Source organism: Coffea arabica, chromosome 9c (genome assembly GCF_036785885.1).
Source record: "Coffea arabica cultivar ET-39 chromosome 9c, Coffea Arabica ET-39 HiFi, whole genome shotgun sequence".
Classification (NCBI taxonomy): domain Eukaryota; kingdom Viridiplantae; phylum Streptophyta; class Magnoliopsida; order Gentianales; family Rubiaceae; genus Coffea; species Coffea arabica.
The window spans coordinates 10,008,139-10,026,651 of NC_092326.1; positions in this window are offsets into that span (position 1 = coordinate 10,008,139).

Sequence of the window (18,513 nt, forward strand, 5' to 3'; positions counted from 1 at the left end):
AAGCATCCTCAAGTCCAGCACTTCTATCACACCCAGGCTAGTTCAAACCTAGGCTCTGATACCACCTGTGACAGCCCCACTTTCCCCTAAGGCGAACCAAAGGGGTTAGCGGACTGCCTGCCCAGCTCTCGCCAGGACTAACGGTACAGTTTACGTCAATCTATAACGTTCCGGAACATACCTTTGCGCGCAAACAAACCAAAATCACAAAATAAAAAAAAATGAAAATCGATGCCGAAATAAATAGTGCAGGCCACGTCAGAATCCGGCCGGAATCTGGCCGGATACAAGGCCGAGAGCCCTCAATATTTTTCAAACTTCCCACTGAATCCGGCAGGCAATCCGGCCAAGATTCCGGCCGGATTGTCTGGCCGGATACCGGCCAGAGAGCAACTGGCTGGATTTCAATTTTTCCCAGGCAATCCGGCCAGTTTCTGGCCGGATTCGCCACTGTTCATCTTCGGCAAAATTTTTTTCCTTTTCCGTTTGAAAGTCGTGTCACTCCGAAATCAATCCAAACATTTACCAATCAGATATATACATTGAAAACCAACCTTTCCAAGCCAAACGGCCTACCAAAGTATCCATTTAGTTCATACATATCCAAGTAGCCAATTACACACCAAACATTGGTGGAATCAAAGTATTTAGGGTTTTCACCCTCAAGGAGCTATTCAAAAATACATATACATGAGCTCAACTTGCATTCAACTATCATAACCTTTCCCAAAAGTGTTCATTTGCCTGTAAGGAAAACAAATAACACGGAATGAGTTAATGCCCAGTGGTATACCACCCAATAAGCAATCAAAGTCATATAAGAATGAACTTTCATTTAAAGTGCACAAATAAGCAATGAAGCAAAACGGTAAAAGGATACGGTCGGCTCTCAAGAGCCCAATTCCACGCTTGTAATCTTGATCCAACCCCATTGACTCTCCGTCAATGTTAAAAGTACCAAACCGTAGACCACCCTTTACTTCCACTTCCTTCCACCCAACATACCCCAACCGGGCCCGCACTCCATTTCAGTAGTTTTGGTAATACTCGAGTTTACCGGAACCAAGGGTCTCATTACCACAAGGTTCCCCAGTACAGTCCCCGTGGCAATTCAATCTTCACGACCAAGCCCTCGCCGGCTCGATCCAATTGACTACCAAACGGGGTTGAGCTCAGTAATGCGGTAAGGCTGTTGGACATCGTCCAAATGACATCAATTCAGTTTCCATGAAATGGAATTCACCAACCAATATATCAAGTTTAGTAATGCAATAAAACGGTAGCCATTCAGTGACAATATCAAAAGAGGTGAGGGCGGTCAAGTACACCCTCACCTTAATCAATTTCAATATCCAAGTAAGCCATCAAGGCATCACATAACATTTAACCAAGTCACATAGTAACAATTTAGTGAGTGGTATACTCACCAAGTGAGAAAGTGGTATTTCCTGTACCACGATCACCAAGCCGTCGTGCACTACCTTCAAGCCCTAGAACATGTAACACATACAATGAGACTCTATACCGAGCCATATAGCAATGCTAAACACAACCCCAAAAGGGTGTCATATGCATAAATGAGCATAATAGCAAACCACAAATTAGAAAATGGCCTTAGTCTTGGCCCCAAATAGAAAACTGTTTTACACTCATTATGCGGTAATGGCGTCAAATTCTCTACGGTTATCGGATGGGGGTGTAAGACCCACCGTTTCGAAGCTATGGAACAGGGCTACAACAATGTAGAAGAACACTCAATCCAGTTCTTAACACAACTAGGTCAAATATGCCAAATACTAACCCAGAATTCCTAAAACAGGTTTGCAAAACACAGAAAACTGTAATCGGTATATCTCAGTCCATACAAGTCCAAATGCCGAAATTCCAAAGGCATATGTTAGCTAAGACACTCAGCTACATTTCATCAGAAGACACCAACTCCAAAATCCAAACCAATTCCAGTCAAAATAGCCAATTACTATCGCAGTTTTCACATTCTGTCCAAAGCAGAACAGCTACGGTAATTTCGTCATAACTCATTGTACATTAATCTAAATGACCTGAAATTTTACAGGCATCTCAATCACATCAATACCTACAACTTTCATGTTTTGAGCAAAGTCTAATTCGGCCTCTAACCCAGTGATATAGAACCGGATAGAATTGGGGATTTAAGAACCCGAACTTTTCAAATTTCCAACCAAATCCAAAATTGGTTGCATTTATCCACATTTCACACTCACTAGAGTCATTTTAGCCCATTGCCAATCATCACCAACAACCACACCATCATAATCCAATTAAACCAGAAAAATCATCATAAAATGGAAAATTTCACCATATCACCTCAAATCAAGAAACAAATCATATATTTCAACACTCATGCCACCATTAAGGACAAAATAAACATCATTAGGTGTAGTAGGGTGTTTCAAGCTTCACTTACCAAGAACCAAGAGAGAGGAAGATGTGGAGCACCTTAGTCCTTCAAACAAAGTTCACCAAACAACTTGCTATCACTAGAAGGAAGAATTTTATGGAGTGAAATGGATAGAAGCAAATGTTTTTGGTTGATTTACACCAAGTAGAAGCTTGAAAATTGAAGAAAGCTCCTTCCTTTCTTGCTCAAGGTGGCCGGCCAACAAGGAGAGAAGAATGGTGATTTTTTGGTGAATTTTGGATATTAAATCCCTTGGTCAAAAGTCAAGACAATGAATAGTGTTTCTTAAAAGTTCAACCAATAGGAAGGTGACATGTGTCACTCTATTAAATGCATCCTTATCATCCTTTTCTCTCTCACATCAATCACCTCACACACCCTACTTATCTCTTAATACCCGATAAACTTTTAACAGTATCCGAAACTTAACCTTATTGGCCGAATTTTTCCGAACTTATCGCACTAGTGGGTCCCACGTCCAATATTTATTCTTAATTTTCTAAAAACTCACCAATGCTAGAAAAATCATCTTAAAACTATAATTGCTCATAAAATCCTCTCAGAAAATATTTCTAAGCCAGAAAATGCAGAAAACATGCAATTAAGGAGAAATAAACCCTAGGAAAAATAATTAGGGTTGTACGGGTTCTCACATCTATCCTCTCACCTCTTTTGGTTTCTGGGTTGGTTAATTGGTTTAGAGTCTTGGTGCTCAGCTAATCATGCTAAAATATCAATCATATGGTCAATAGCAGTAGCTACGTGATTGTTTCCTTCATTTCTAGGGTTTTGGTTCAGCCCAGTTGCCGTTCCCTCAATCTCCTCTTGAGCTTAGGTTACTTAACCCCTCGCCCTCAGACTCTTTTAACTTCTTTGGCTACCCATAAATTTAAAATTTATAAAAACATGATGTAAAATGAGTACACATAGGCAGAGTTTAAAAATTGACACTTTAATCATGCAAAAATGAAAATAATAAAGGAGACACCGAAATAGTTGCAGCTGTGTACACCCATAGCATAGTTTTGAAGTCATAGAGCAACAAAGTCAAGCACCTCATAAGTAACGTTCAATTGTTTCAAAAAAGTCGGAAACTTAGTCAAGCAAAACACAAAATATAATGGCCTTTTAATAAGCATCACCCCGACTAATTTTGACAAAACTATTAAAGTAGACTAAGTCACAAGCTTAGTGATTGGTGGAGTCAGAAGTCTCTACTACTTCAGTAGGATCATTTTCATTTCCTGCACTAGGAGTTTTAATCTCATGTCCCTTATCGAGTATCTTGTCATTCTCCGCTTGTTCAACCAAGGTAACACACCCAGCCATCGACTTATCCGTCTGGTCTCTAATTTCATGTACTACCCTAGCATGTCGGTTCTTAGCTTTTTGAAGCAGCTCACTAGGAGGCTTTGTCTTTTCCTTACTCAAGTACCTCCGTCTCAACTTCAGGAATTCTAGTAGTCTGGGCGTCCACAATTGCCCTCAGTTCATGATTATCTTCTCGAACTACTTTAGTTTTCTCGAATAATCTCCTCCGATTATCGGTTATCGCTAATATCACATTATTTGAGTACGAGTAAGTCCTCTAGTAGTCACATAGAATCCTAGTTCGGCGGAATGAGTTATAGCTCCAACGAGCTCCCTTAAGCCCTTCTCGACAATGGCCACCGAAATGCATCCCCGAGACGGTTCAATACCACCGTTACCTTCTGTAACTTACAATTAAAATTAAAAGCTTAAAGGGGTCCAAGAATACTAAATAAACTGGATTTGATCATCTCGTACTATCCCACATATCTCTTACAAGATCGAGACTCCCAATTGTCCATTAATTCAAACCTAGGTTCTAATTTTCATCCCCACAAGCGGTCACTTAACTTCCCAACCAGTTCCACAGTCCGGCATCCTAAACTTCAAGTCTATGATACACTACAGAGATATGAAGCCTAAGCTCTGATACCAACTGTGACACCTCCACTTCTCCCTAAGCCGAACCAAAGGGTATCGACGGGACGCCTGCCCAGCTCTCGCCAGGATTCAGTACAATTCTCGTTCAAGCTTAATGCAATGATAACTAATACGATGAGACAAAAATAAGAAAATAAAGTCGCTTCCATATATATATATATATAAATATCCGGTTTTACACCACAATTCAAGATGCAGCCACTTCTCCCAAAATATACAAACTTCCAAGATTGTCTAGTCAATTACAATAAAAAACCCTAATACAAAAGTGCCTCAAGTTGGCGGCTCCTTACTACTTCCATTCCAGTTCCTGTTAAGGAAAACAAACTAATGGGGTAACCCAATACTTAGTGAGGTCAAGAAACACACATGCAGGTACGTAGTCCAAGTAACAGTAATAATCAGTAAGTAATAAACATTTCAAGCAGATAAAAGTAAATAGAAACAATTCAAGGATATGGTAGCTCTCAGGAGCTAATTTTCACTTGTTTTGCCGACCTCGATCGAATACTTTCCCACGATAACACTCCATCAATCAGGTCGGTATTTTAAGTCCATAGATCTCCACTTTTCTTCACAGTTCCTTCCACCATACAACCCCTCACCGGGCCCAAACTGCTATAAAGACGCTACTACATGAGTATGCCAAACAAGATCTCTCTAATAGATCATGCTTATATAGGTTGCTCATGGCTCACCAAGGTTCCGACCAAGCCCAAGCCGGCTCGAGTCCAAGGTCGGCCGATGAGTTTGGGCGTCCCTAGTTCAGTTCAATTCAGTTTAGTTAAGTTATGAGTCGAGAAGATTCACTCCAATGACGAATGCAGCCATAGCATATCATTTCATTTCATTCAATCATTCATTGCATTTCAATCTATTCAATCATGATTCATTTAAATGAGAACGAGTCTGATAAAGTACACACTCGACTCAGCGGTTATAGTCATTCTATACATAACTGGCAAATTCACATAATTTCAACTAGACATGCACTTGACACTCACCTAGTCAAAAGGAGAGTATGTTGCACAATTCGAGTACTTAAGCGTCTGTTGAGAGGTCCTCTTGAATCCCTGAGCAAACAATAGGTATCTATTACATACTATCACTTAGAATCCCCAATTATCAAGGAAGATTGTACACTTGTACAATCTAAGAAAATATTATGAAAATGAGCCTCAATTGCTCAAAATTCAAGGTTCGAAAGTGGGGTTTAATAATATAAGAAAAATCTGATTTTCATCTTTGAAATCAAGTGTAAATGATCACCCAATATCAAAGGAAAACGGAGAGTTCTAAAAGCTCAATTTTCTTTAAGTTCAGAAATTTTAGATTTGAGGTGCGATCTTTGAAAAATCATATCTCACTTTCTGTAGGTCCAAAATTAGAAAACATGATACTGTTGGAAACTACTTCCAAAGTATTAAAAGTTCCTAGAAGACACTTTTCCATGATTCAAGACAGAAGACACTCAAATTTCAGTTTAAAATTGCTGATTTGGACTCTCAAGACAGATTCGGGGTTGGTTTTTGGCAAACTTTGGAAATTTAGCAAAATTCACAAAATGCGAACTAGCCTCTCAAATTTGAGACTTAATTAGAGTTATAATCATAGTATAAAACACAACAAATGGAACATGAATCAGAGTTTTGAGCCCCAAGATATAGCAACACAAAGTTGGTTCAAAATGAAGACCATTTGGCAATTTTCCAGATTTGAAATACAAACTTTGGGACTTCAGTTGGGCATCAAAATAGATTTGGAATGGCACCAAATTTGGTATGATTACACAACCACATAAGAGCTACTCCTCTATCAAATTTCATCCAAAAATTCATACGGAAAGTTAGTTAACAAGACCACTAAAGTTCTTGGAATATACAAGGCAATTCTGCCTTAAGTTACCATTTTGGCTTTTTCGAACCTTTTGCCAATGAAATCATCTCAAACATGGTTCATTTATGAAGAAAAGGTCTAAGAAACATCTAACATACATTTGGTAGGTGATTAATGTGAGAACCCGTTTTGCCCTAATATTTTTCCTAGGGTTTATTTCCCCCTTAATTGCATGTTTTCTGCATTTTCGGGCCTAGGAATATTTTTCTGGTAGATTTTATGAGTAATTATAGTTTTTAAATGATTTTTCTAATATTGGTGAGTTTTTAGAAAATTAAGAATATATTTTGGACGTGGGACCCACTAGTGCGAAAAGTACGGAAAAATTCGGCCAATAAGGTTAAGTTTCGGATACTGGTGGAAATTTATCGGGTGTTAAGAGATAAGTAGAGGGTGACATGGCATTGATGTGAGAGGAACCAAGTGATAGGAAGGCATTAAATGAAGTGCCAAGTGGCACTATGTGATTGGTCCACTTGTTGGACATTTTTGACTTTTCTTACCATGGATTAAATATCTCAAAAATTGACTAAAAATTCATTCTTTCTTACCTCTTGTTGGCCGATTCTCCCTCTTGGACAAGGAAGAAAAACTTCTTCAATTTACAAGCTTCAAACTATCTCAATCTTCCATTCCAACCAATTAAACTTAGATTTGCTCCATAAAATTCTTCATTCTAGTGCTAGTAAGTTGTTTGGTGAACTTTGTTTGAAGAACTAAGGTGCACAACATCTTCCTCTCTCTTGATTTCTTGGTAAGTGTTGCTTGAACACCCTACTACCTCTAATAATGGTTATATGATGCTTAGAAGTGGCTTGAGTGTTTGAAAATGTGATTTATCTCTTGATTTGGCTTGGTTTTGGTGAAGTTTTTATTTTATTGGGAATTTTTCTGGTTTACTATGATCTTGATGTTGGGGGCTTGTATGATGAATTGTAGTGGTTGGAAATGACTCTAGTGGATGTGAAATGTGGATAAATGCAACTAATTTTGGATTTGGTGTGAAAATTGAAAAGCTAGGGTTCTTAAATCCCCAATTCTGTCCGGTTTTGAATCATAGGGTTAGAGGCCGAATTTGACTTTGCTCAAAACATCAAAGTTGTAGGTATTGATGTGATTGAGATGCCTACAAAATTTCAGGTCATTTGGATTAATGTACAATGAGTTATGACGAAATTACTGTAGCTGTTCTGCTTTGGACAGAATGCGAAAACTGCGATAGTAATTGGCTATTTTGACTGGAATTGGTTTGGATTTTTGAGTTGGTGTCTTCTGATGAAATGTAGCTGAATGTCTTAGCTAACATATGCCTTTGGAATTTCGGCATTTGGACTTGTATGGACTGAGATATACCGATTACAGTTTTCTGTGTTTTGCAAACCTGTTTTGGGAATTCTGGGTTAGTATTTGGCATTTTCGACCTAGTTAAGCTAGGAACTGGATTGAGGGACCTTCTACATTGTTGTAGCCCTGTTTCATAGCTTCGAAACAGTGGGTCTTGCACCCCCATCCGATAATCGTAGAGAATTTTACACCATTACCGCATAATAAGGGCAAAACAGTTTTCTATTTGGGGCCAAGACTAAGGCCATTTTCTAATTTCTGGTTTGCTATTAGGCTCACTTATGCATATGAGGCCTTATTGGGGTTGTGGTTGGCATTGGTTTATGACTCGTTATCGAGTCTCTTTTAGGGCTTGCTTTCATTTCGGTTGTTTCCTAGTTAACTTTTGTACTTGTACCACTTTGAGCCTAGTGAACGGCTTTTGGGAAATGAGATGAATTTTGTGTGAGATGTTGGGACTGATTTGAGGATAGAATGAAGCCTTAATGGCTGGAAAAGTAAGAGATTTAGGGGAAGTGCTGCCCAATTTTCTAGGCCGTTTGGTTCCTTTAAGTTGGGTTTGCCTTTTGGTAGAATGAAAGGCTTTTGGGTTGTTTGCGCCTAGGTCTTCATGCTACCTTTTCGTTTCCAAGAAAATCATGTTTTGCACCTTTGCATTAGTAATTATTTGGCGAGGTATACGACTAGTAGTCGAGCCTCACATGTGCATTCTGTTTACTCGAATCTGGAAGTAAAACCTTCAATTGGTTTATTTTGATTATTTTAGGGTTTCTTGGCGATTAAGGCCAATCTGAAGTGAAAACTTTTGAAGTTGAGCCGGTGAGTGTACCACTCCCCTTCATTGTTGTTTAACTTGATTTTGCTCTGCAATCTGTTTATTTGTTCGAGACGAGGGTGTACTTTATCACACTCGTTCTCTAGTCTGATCATATGCCAATTTACTATGCAAAATTTGAATCTGTTATCTATGTCTGCATCTGTTCGGATTTCTATGACCTATGAGCTCAATCCTGTGGCTAAGTTATTCGAGTCGGGCCGGCAAGGGCCTGGACGATTAGATAACGAACCACGGTAGTCTGTTCGGGGATTTTGGGTATTGAGACCCTTGATTCCGGGTATACTCGAGTATTACCATTTCTGTTCGGTTACGGTGAGCGGGCCCGGTAAAGGGGTGTTTGGTGGATGGAATTCGGTGTAAAGAGGGGTCTACGGACGTTTGGTTCTATATACGTTGACGGAGAGTCAACCGGTCTGGATCAAGTACTGCGCTGGAAATTTGGCTCCTGAGAGCCACCCGTATCCTTCTGATTTGAATCATTGGTTCCTTTGCTTTACATCTAGCATGTGTATCTGATTTTGTAAAATGTGAAATGCCATGATTTTTCTGCTATATGTTTGGTACCTCATTGAGCGCAAGCTCACCCCTTTCTGTTCCTTTTGTTTTCCTTACAGGAAAATAAACCCCTTTTTGGTCTGGATTTGACAAATGGCTGCCAAATTGAGCTAGTCGAACGTATCTTTTGTATAACTCATGTATTAAAACCCTAAGTGTACTTTTGGGGGCGTTTTCTCTTTTGATTTGGCAAACCATGTGTATATATTAACTTTTGAAAACTTTTGTATGTCATTTTGATTTGTAAACGCTAAAGTTCAGATGTGAATATTTGTTAGCTATTTCGGTTGGGTTCTGACGGGTCGGTTACTATTCATGGCCGACTCCGGATTTTATTTTTTTAATTTTGGGTTATTTTACCATTTTGACTTGTTTACGCTCGTTTGTAAGTTCCGGATCGCTATAGATAGTTCTGGTCTGCATCGTTAGTCCTGGCGAGAGCTGGGCAGGCAGTCCGCTCACCCCTTTGGTTCGCCTTAGGGGAAAGTGGGGCTGTCACAATTAATACCAAAAGTTTCAAAATAACAAATCCCAATTCGAAATAAGCCACTGGCTAGCCCAAAATTAGGTTTTCTTTCTCTGGTGCAGGTCTGTAATTAGGCCATAACCCACTCAATTCAACTTAGAATTAAGCATGGTTGGTGGCATTGGAAACTACCTTCATAGCGCTACAATTCATCAGAATAAATCATTTTGAAATTCTATCCATAGTTAGCTCAAATTTAAGCAACAAGTCCTAGCACCTCATTGACTCTCTAGCACTGGAGTGAAACAGGACAGGTAACTTTGAAGAGCTAGTACGGTTCACTAAAGTCAAATCAGGGAATGCATTTTATACCGTTAGAAATTGGGAAGTGTCTAGTTTCAAATGCTGCAAACGGCACTCGATTTTGACGTCGGAACAAAGAGTTATAATCGTTTAAAGTTCGCTGCCAGGTAACCCCTGTTACCCGTTTCCAGCTTTGAAGAATTTTAGAAAATGCAACTTTTGGCAAACCAAATCAAGTGATTTTTGGTGACAACTGTCCACACAACCTATACAACATATCTACATAAAAACAAGGCAATTTGATCACAAAAAAATTGCACCAAGGCCTCTGCACAAACAGGGCAGAATCGGCCCTTCTTAGCTTTTGGTTTCCTTTGATTTGCTTTCCACTTTTCAGCTTATATCCACCAATCTAACACTTAATCAACATAAATAATATCCAAAATCATCATATCAGCCCAACAAGTCCATTGTGGAATTTCATAGAGCCCACTCACATGATTTTCAACCAACCAAAGTTACCCACATGAAGCTACAAGCTTCCAAATCCAATCTAACTCTCAAAGATCAAGTTTCAAAGGTTGGATGATTTGCTGCCTTCTTGGATGTTGAAGACCAGAATTTCAGCCACTAATAAGCTCCAAGAAACCGTGGATAAGTTTCTCCTCTCCTAGTCCAAGATAGTCTCCAAGTTGTTTTGAGTTTGTGTGGCAAATTTGAAGTGAAATGGATGGATGATTTGAGTGAGATGATGAAGAAATTATTGCTCCTTCTTGCCTTGAGAGTTTCTACTGCTTTGAGAGAGAAAAGAGAGAAATGGTTCTGATGCAAAGCTTCTTGGAGAAGCTTGGTAGGTGTAAGCTTTAAGTGCACAAAAGTCAACTTTCCAATAGTGCACGTGCGCGCGCATTTCATGCCCGTATCCTCTCGGGTTTGTTTCACTTGTGCACTAAACCTCTAATGCACTTCCTTTAACACTATTATTATTCACTCTTATTAGTCTAACAATAAGTTCTAAAATCCTTCAATTAGTCACGCGCGCGAAAACGCGAACTTCCGACTTGTGCGCGATAAAGCGAAATTTCTAAGAAATTCTTGTAACGATGATATAATTAACTAATGCTAGGGTAACTAAGCATAAAAATACCTATTTTAGAAATAAAACATGATTCCTCACATGAGTCTAGTAGTAATTTCTCAAATCTCCAATTAATTCACATCAGCGTGTCTTTCAGACAACTATCGACGCGCGAACGGTAAACGTCTAATTTTAACTCACTCACATCTAATCTCTCAATTAACTTTTCTTAGCCTACTATTGATCATTCTCAATTCTTCAAGATTATTGCAATCTCAAATTTAATTTTGCCTCGAAAATGTGTACTCGTTATTCCTTACTAAACGAGCCTTTGAAAATTAAAATTTTCTAACGAAATGTTTTAAAAACATATGAGAGACATTGTTCCATACAAATGGACTTACAATGGTTAAAATAAATTATTCGATAAAAATGGGTGAATAAACAATTAAATAAGCCAGTAACATAAGATAAAAGTACGAAAGTTTTTGGGTCCTCACAGAGATCCCTCAATCCTATCATCATCACTACTACTGTCCATATCCTACAAATAACCCGCAAAAACTAAAGGTTAGGTCCTTGTATTCATTGATGCCAGTCAAAAATTTAACTTAAGGTCTATCACAGATTTTTATGACCAAAAGTTCACGACTAAAACTCCTAACTCTATTTCAGGTATTTCAAACCTAGCGCTCTGATACCAACTATGACGCCCCCACCTCTCCCTAGGGCGAACCCTAGGATATCAGCGGGACGCCTGACCAACTCTCGTCCTAACTCATGCACTCGTTCAAGCTTAATAAAGGATCATGTGACGACCCCACTTCTCCCAAGGGCGAATCCAAGGGTATCGGCGGCCGCCTGCCTAGCTCGCGTCAGGACTCAAAACTTAAAGTTCGAAAGAGCACTAAATACAATATATACAACCCCAAAAGAGTTATAATTACATTCTCCAAAAGTAACGAGTCAAACCACCAAAACAAAAACAAACATCCTAACTGTTCAACTATTACAAGCCAATCTAACTATACTAGTATACGAGCCAAAAGTCCCCGCGTCGGCCCCTGCTAAGGAAAACAAAAGGAATGGGGTAAGCTATATGCTTAGTAAGTAAACAGGGGCGAAAGCATAAATTTCACGTAACAGTTACACAATAAAAGTAAAGCAAAAGCAGAAAAGTAACATCACATAATAAGGATACAGGTGGCTCCAAAGCCAACTCATGTGCCATGCGTGATCTCCTGCCGACACTCCGTCGACTGCAAATAATAGTCCGTAGAACTTCACTTGTACACCCACCGACACCTTATCACCCTCACTGGCCAGTCACCTCACAAACTTGCCCGGGCGAACGAAATCACAAACTTGAGCTTGAGTCACAAGCTCGGGTCACAAACTTGGTCACCTTCTCGGTGAACCGGATTCACAAAATTGGTTCATAAAATGAACCTACAAACTTGGTGACCTCAGACTAAGTTGGACTGCCTTCGACCAAGCCCTAACCGGCTCGAATAGTCCAACCAGGTCAAGAGTTCGCCCCAAACTCACAAACTTCACAAAATTATTCAAAATCACAAACTTTGCAAACTTCACAAACTTTATTCGAAAGTCGCCCCGAGCCACAAGCTCAAGGGTTTTGGTTCCAAAAGGTTCATATACATATGCCAAGTACAATTATACATTCAAATTAGGGTTTAGGTCGAGTGCGATAAAGTACACCCTCGCCTAAGTGCCCTTTTCACATATCTCAAACACATAGCAAAGAAAACACACCAAACCGGCCTGAATACTTACTCAAAATACTAAAAGTAGTACGGAAGCAAAATCGCTTCGCGCGTTCGCTAGTAGTGGGCCCCACCGGCTCCGCCTAGCTCACCGCTGTCTGAAATAGAAGATTTTATCACAAACGGCCACTAACATGCCCAAAACAAGAAAAACGGCAAAACAACACGCGCGCACGTAAATATGACAGACGGAAACGGAAACGGCTGATTTGACACTCGTTTCTAGTTTACTCATAAGTTGAGCTACGAATATCGGATTAAGGCGTATGAGACGCCATATCGAAGCTTAAAAGATGAACAACAACTGTTATGAAGACATCCAGAACTGAAACTGGAGGCTTTAGTCCCAAATGAACCAAACACAATCACTTACGAAATCTGGCCAATGCACAAATGGTCAGTTTTGAGTGCTAACTGTTTTCTATGCTACACATGGTCAAAAGAGCTGAAAATTGGCAGTTAGATAGTTCATTCCAAATGGAACAACTTTCATGAAGGTCGGCAATCCAAATTCGGAACGGAAATTGGTCATCAGGACCAAAACAGATTTCTGGTCATTTTCACGGGCAGGCCTTGTTTGCTCGGCTATATCTCAGGTTTTATAAATCCGATTCATGAAATTCCAAGGGCGTTAGAAAGCCCTAATATAGGGCTATAATTTTGGTGTTTTGGTCGGAAGCCCAAACAGCTTGTAACTCAGTCAAATGTGAAGCCAAAGTTCCAGCCATAAACTTTCCAAAAACGTACCAGAATCACAAACCGTATTTGACCTCAATATGCGGTAATGGCACCAAATTCACTACGGTTATCGGATGGGGGTGTAAGACCTACCGTTTCGAAGCTAAGAAACAGGAGTACAACAATGTAGAAGGCCACTCAGTCCAAATCCTAGCACAACTAGGTCAAATATGCAAAATACAAATCCAGAATTACCAAAACAGGTTTGCAAATCACATAAAACTGTAATGACTATAACTTAGTCTATACAAGTCCAAATGCCGAAATTCCAAAGGCATATGGAAGCTAAGATGTCCAGCTACATTTCATCAGAAGACACCAACAACCAAATCCAAACCAATTCCAGTCAAAATGGCCAATTACCAGTACAGTTTTCGCATTCTGTCCAAAGCAGAACAGCTACAGTAATTTCGTCATATCTCATTCTACATCAATCCAAATGACCTGAAATTTTACAGGCACCTCAAACACATCAATACCTACAACTTTCATGTTTTGAGAAAAGTCAAATTCGGCCTCTAACCCTATGATCCAAAACCGGACAGAATTGGGGTTTTATGAACCCTAGCTTTTCATTTTCCAATCCAAATCCATAATTGGTTGCATTTATCCACAATTCACACCCACTAGAGTCATTATAGTCCATTACCATTCATCATACAAGGCCACAACATCCCATTCATATTAAACCAGAAAAATTCCCAATAAAATAAAAACTTCACCAAAACTCTTCAAATCAAGAAATAAATCATATATTCCATCACTCAAGCCACCATTAAGCACAAAAAAACCATCATTAAGTATAGGGGAAAGGTTGAAGCATCACTCACCTAATAACAAGAGAGAGGAAGATGATGGACACCTTAGCTCTTCCAAAAAGCTTCAATAAACCAACCAATATCACCAAAAGGAAAGATTGTATGGAATAAAACTAACTTAAACTCTTGATTTGGTGGATTTTGGTCCAATTGGAAGCTTGAAAGTTGAAGAATTTCCTTCTTCTTTGAGAGAGAAAGGGCCGGCCAACACAAGGAAGAAAATGGTGATTTTTGAGCAATTTTTGGATATTTAATCTTTTGGTCAAAAAAGTCAAGAAAGTGAATAGTAATTCTTAAGTCTTCTCCAATGAAATGGTGACACTTGTCACCACCATTAATGCATTCCTATCCTTTCTTTTCTCTCTCACATCAATCATATCTCACTCTCTACTTATCTCTTAACACCCGATAAATTTTACACAGTATCCGGAATTTAACCTAATTGGCCGAATTTTTCCGAACTTTTCGCACTAGTGGGTCCCACGTCCGATATACGTTCTTAATTTCTCAAAATCTAACCAATACTAGAAAAACCATCTAAAAACTATATTTACTCATAAAATTATCTGGGGAATTTTTTCTAATAAAGAAAATGCGGAAAAAGGCGGGCGATAAATAAAACTCCACTTAAGCTTTCTAATATTGTAACACTAGAGGTTTGCTAATCCAGAGTTTGCCAACCATTTTCAAACTTGTTAAACCTCTGCAAACTATAACGAATCCTATTTTTACTTGTGCCAAAACACACACTAGAATACCGCATATAAACTATAGCTCGAGCTTACGAATAATACATAAACTAGGGTTTTATCATAGGCAAGTTAGGGTTTTCAATCTTAGCCGAGATCAGGGTTTCTCCCTAACCCTAAAACCTTAATTTAACCGTACAAAATAATGAATAACCCTAATATCAACTTACGAACGGACTGGGGCCTCACAATCTCCCCTACTTAGGACAATTTCGTCCTCGAAATTACTTCTTTGGTTAAAGCGTTGCTTCGAAACCCGCCGAAGGGTCAGTCACCTCCACCTCGAGTACCGGAGGCCATTTAAATGCCAAAAGTCTATGGATCCAAGCATATCGTGTACTTAGTATTCAAAATAGAAACAAAACAAAAACACAAACAGATACACAAAAGGCACGCAAAGGATAGGTGCAAAAGATAATACTCGAATATATACATTTATTTACAAAGTCACACCAAAATATATACAAATTACCCGACCTCCAGTCGGGTCAAAACCCAGTATACACACGAGCACTCTGGCTCCAAAATCTAGTCAGCCAACCAGATAACAAAAGAAATTAGCCAGGCCAATTCTAACAAAAGTAATCTGCCAGCTAATCAAAATACGAAAACGACCCTAAACGCCTCCCCTAGGGCCCCGGTTCCCTACGGAACCTAAAGTACCTATCTCACCTATCTGCTCTGGCCCGGTAGCTCGTGGGGGTGCCTCCGCGGCCATGTCTAGTAAGACCCCACAATCAAACGTGATACTCCGGGCCCTCTCCCTGAGCTGCCTCTTCATAGCGAAGAGGTGCTGGTGTGTGTCTCGGAGATCCCGCTCCAGGTCCTAACGCGCAACGCCTGCCAGCGGCTAAACTCTCTAGCCTCCTCCAGCTGCGCCCTCAAAGTCTCGACCGTCTGGTCTAGGTGATAACGCTCGTCATCCATCGCTAAGACAATCTCGTCAGGATAGCTATAGGTATACCAGCACGCACAGGGTCGGCGCGACACCTGGCCGAAGGGAGAATACAAAGTGTAGGGCTCCCCAAGCCTCATCCGATAGCGGATTGCCCGCTTACGCAGCACCCGGTCATCCGAGCCCCTCCCACTCGGAGGTCTCGGTCCCGGTCCCACGCCGCTAGAACTGCCCGGATCCATACCTACAAACATTGATTCGTTAGTTAACCGACATTTCAACTTAAAATATATCATTCAACTTAAAGAGAATCACGTAATCCTAATGAACCTATCACGTATGTCCCACAATTGCCCAAGTCCTCTAACCTAGGCGCTCTGATACCAACTGTGACGACCCCACTTCTCCCAAGGGCGAACCCAAGGGTATCGGCGGCCGCCTGCCTAGCTCGCGCCAGGACTCAAAACTTAAAGTTCGAAAGAGCACTAAATACAATATATACAACCCCAAAAGAGTTATAATTACATTCTCCAAAAGTATCGAGTCAAACCACCAAAACAAAAACAAACATCCTAACTGTTCAACTATTACAAGCCAATCTAACTATACTAGTATACGAGCCAAAAGTCCCCGCGTCGGCCCCTGCTAAGGAAAACAAAAGGAATGGGGTAAGCTATATGCTTAGTAAGTAAACAGGGGCGAAAGCATAAATTTCACGTAACAGTTACACAATAAGAGTAAAGCAAAAGCAGAAAAGTAACATCACATAATAAGGATACAGGTGGCTCCAAAGCCAACTCATGTGCCATGCGTGATCTCCTGCCGACACTCCGTCGACTGCAAATAATAGTCCGTAGAACTTCACTTGTACACCCACCGACACCTTATCACCCTCACTGGCCAGTCACCTCACAAACTTGCCCGGGCGAACGAAATCACAAACTTGAGCTTGAGTCACAAGCTCGGGTCACAAACTTGGTCACCTTCTCGGTGAACCGGATTCACAAAATTGGTTCATAAAATGAACCTACAAACTTGGTGACCTCAGACTAAGTTGGACTGCCTTCGACCAAGCCCTAACCGGCTCGAATAGTCCAACCAGGTCAAGAGTTCGCCCCAAACTCACAAACTTCACAAAATTATTCAAAATCACAAACTTTGCAAACTTCACAAACTTTATTCGAAAGTCGCCCCGAGCCACAAGCTCAAGGGTTTTGGTTCCAAAAGGTTCATATACATATGCCAAGTACAATTATACATTCAAATTAGGGTTTAGGTCGAGTGCGATAAAGTACACCCTCGCCTAAGTGCCCTTTTCACATATCTCAAACACATAGCAAAGAAAACACACCAAACCGGCCTGAATACTTACTCAAAATACTAAAAGTAGTACGGAAGCAAAATCGCTTCGCGCGTTCGCTAGTAGTGGGCCCCACCGGCTCCGCCTAGCTCACCGCTGTCTGAAATAGAAGATTTTATCACAAACGGCCACTAACATGCCCAAAACAAGAAAAACGGCAAAACAACACGCGCGCACGTAAATATGACAGACGGAAACGGAAACGGCTGATTTGACACTCGTTTCTAGTTTACTCATAAGTTGAGCTACGAATATCGGATTAAGGCGTATGAGACGCCATATCGAAGCTTAAAAGATGAACAACAACTGTTATGAAGACATCCAGAACTGAAACTGGAGGCTTTAGTCCCAAATGAACCAAACACAATCACTTACGAAATCTGGCCAATGCACAAATGGTCAGTTTTGAGTGCTAACTGTTTTCTATGCTACACATGGTCAAAAGAGCTGAAAATTGGCAGTTAGATAGTTCATTCCAAATGGAACAACTTTCATGAAGGTCGGCAATCCAAATTCGGAACGGAAATTGGTCATCAGGACCAAAACAGATTTCTGGTCATTTTCACGGGCAGGCCTTGTTTGCTCGGCTATATCTCAGGTTTTATAAATCCGATTCATGAAATTCCAAGGGCGTTAGAAAGCCCTAATATAGGGCTATAATTTTGGTGTTTTGGTCGGAAGCCCAAACAGCTTGTAACTCAGTCAAATGTGAAGCCAAAGTTCCAGCCATAAACTTTCCAAAAACGTACCAGAATCACAAACCGTATTTGACCTCAATATGCGGTAATGGCACCAAATTCACTACGGTTATCGGATGGGGGTGTAAGACCTACCGTTTCGAAGCTAAGAAACAGGAGTACAACAATGTAGAAGGCCACTCAGTCCAAATCCTAGCACAACTAGGTCAAATATGCAAAATACAAATCCAGAATTACCAAAACAGGTTTGCAAATCACATAAAACTGTAATGACTATAACTTAGTCTATACAAGTCCAAATGCCGAAATTCCAAAGGCATATGGAAGCTAAGATGTCCAGCTACATTTCATCAGAAGACACCAACAACCAAATCCAAACCAATTCCAGTCAAAATGGCCAATTACCAGTACAGTTTTCGCATTCTGTCCAAAGCAGAACAGCTACAGTAATTTCGTCATATCTCATTCTACATCAATCCAAATGACCTGAAATTTTACAGGCACCTCAAACACATCAATACCTACAACTTTCATGTTTTGAGAAAAGTCAAATTCGGCCTCTAACCCTATGATCCAAAAC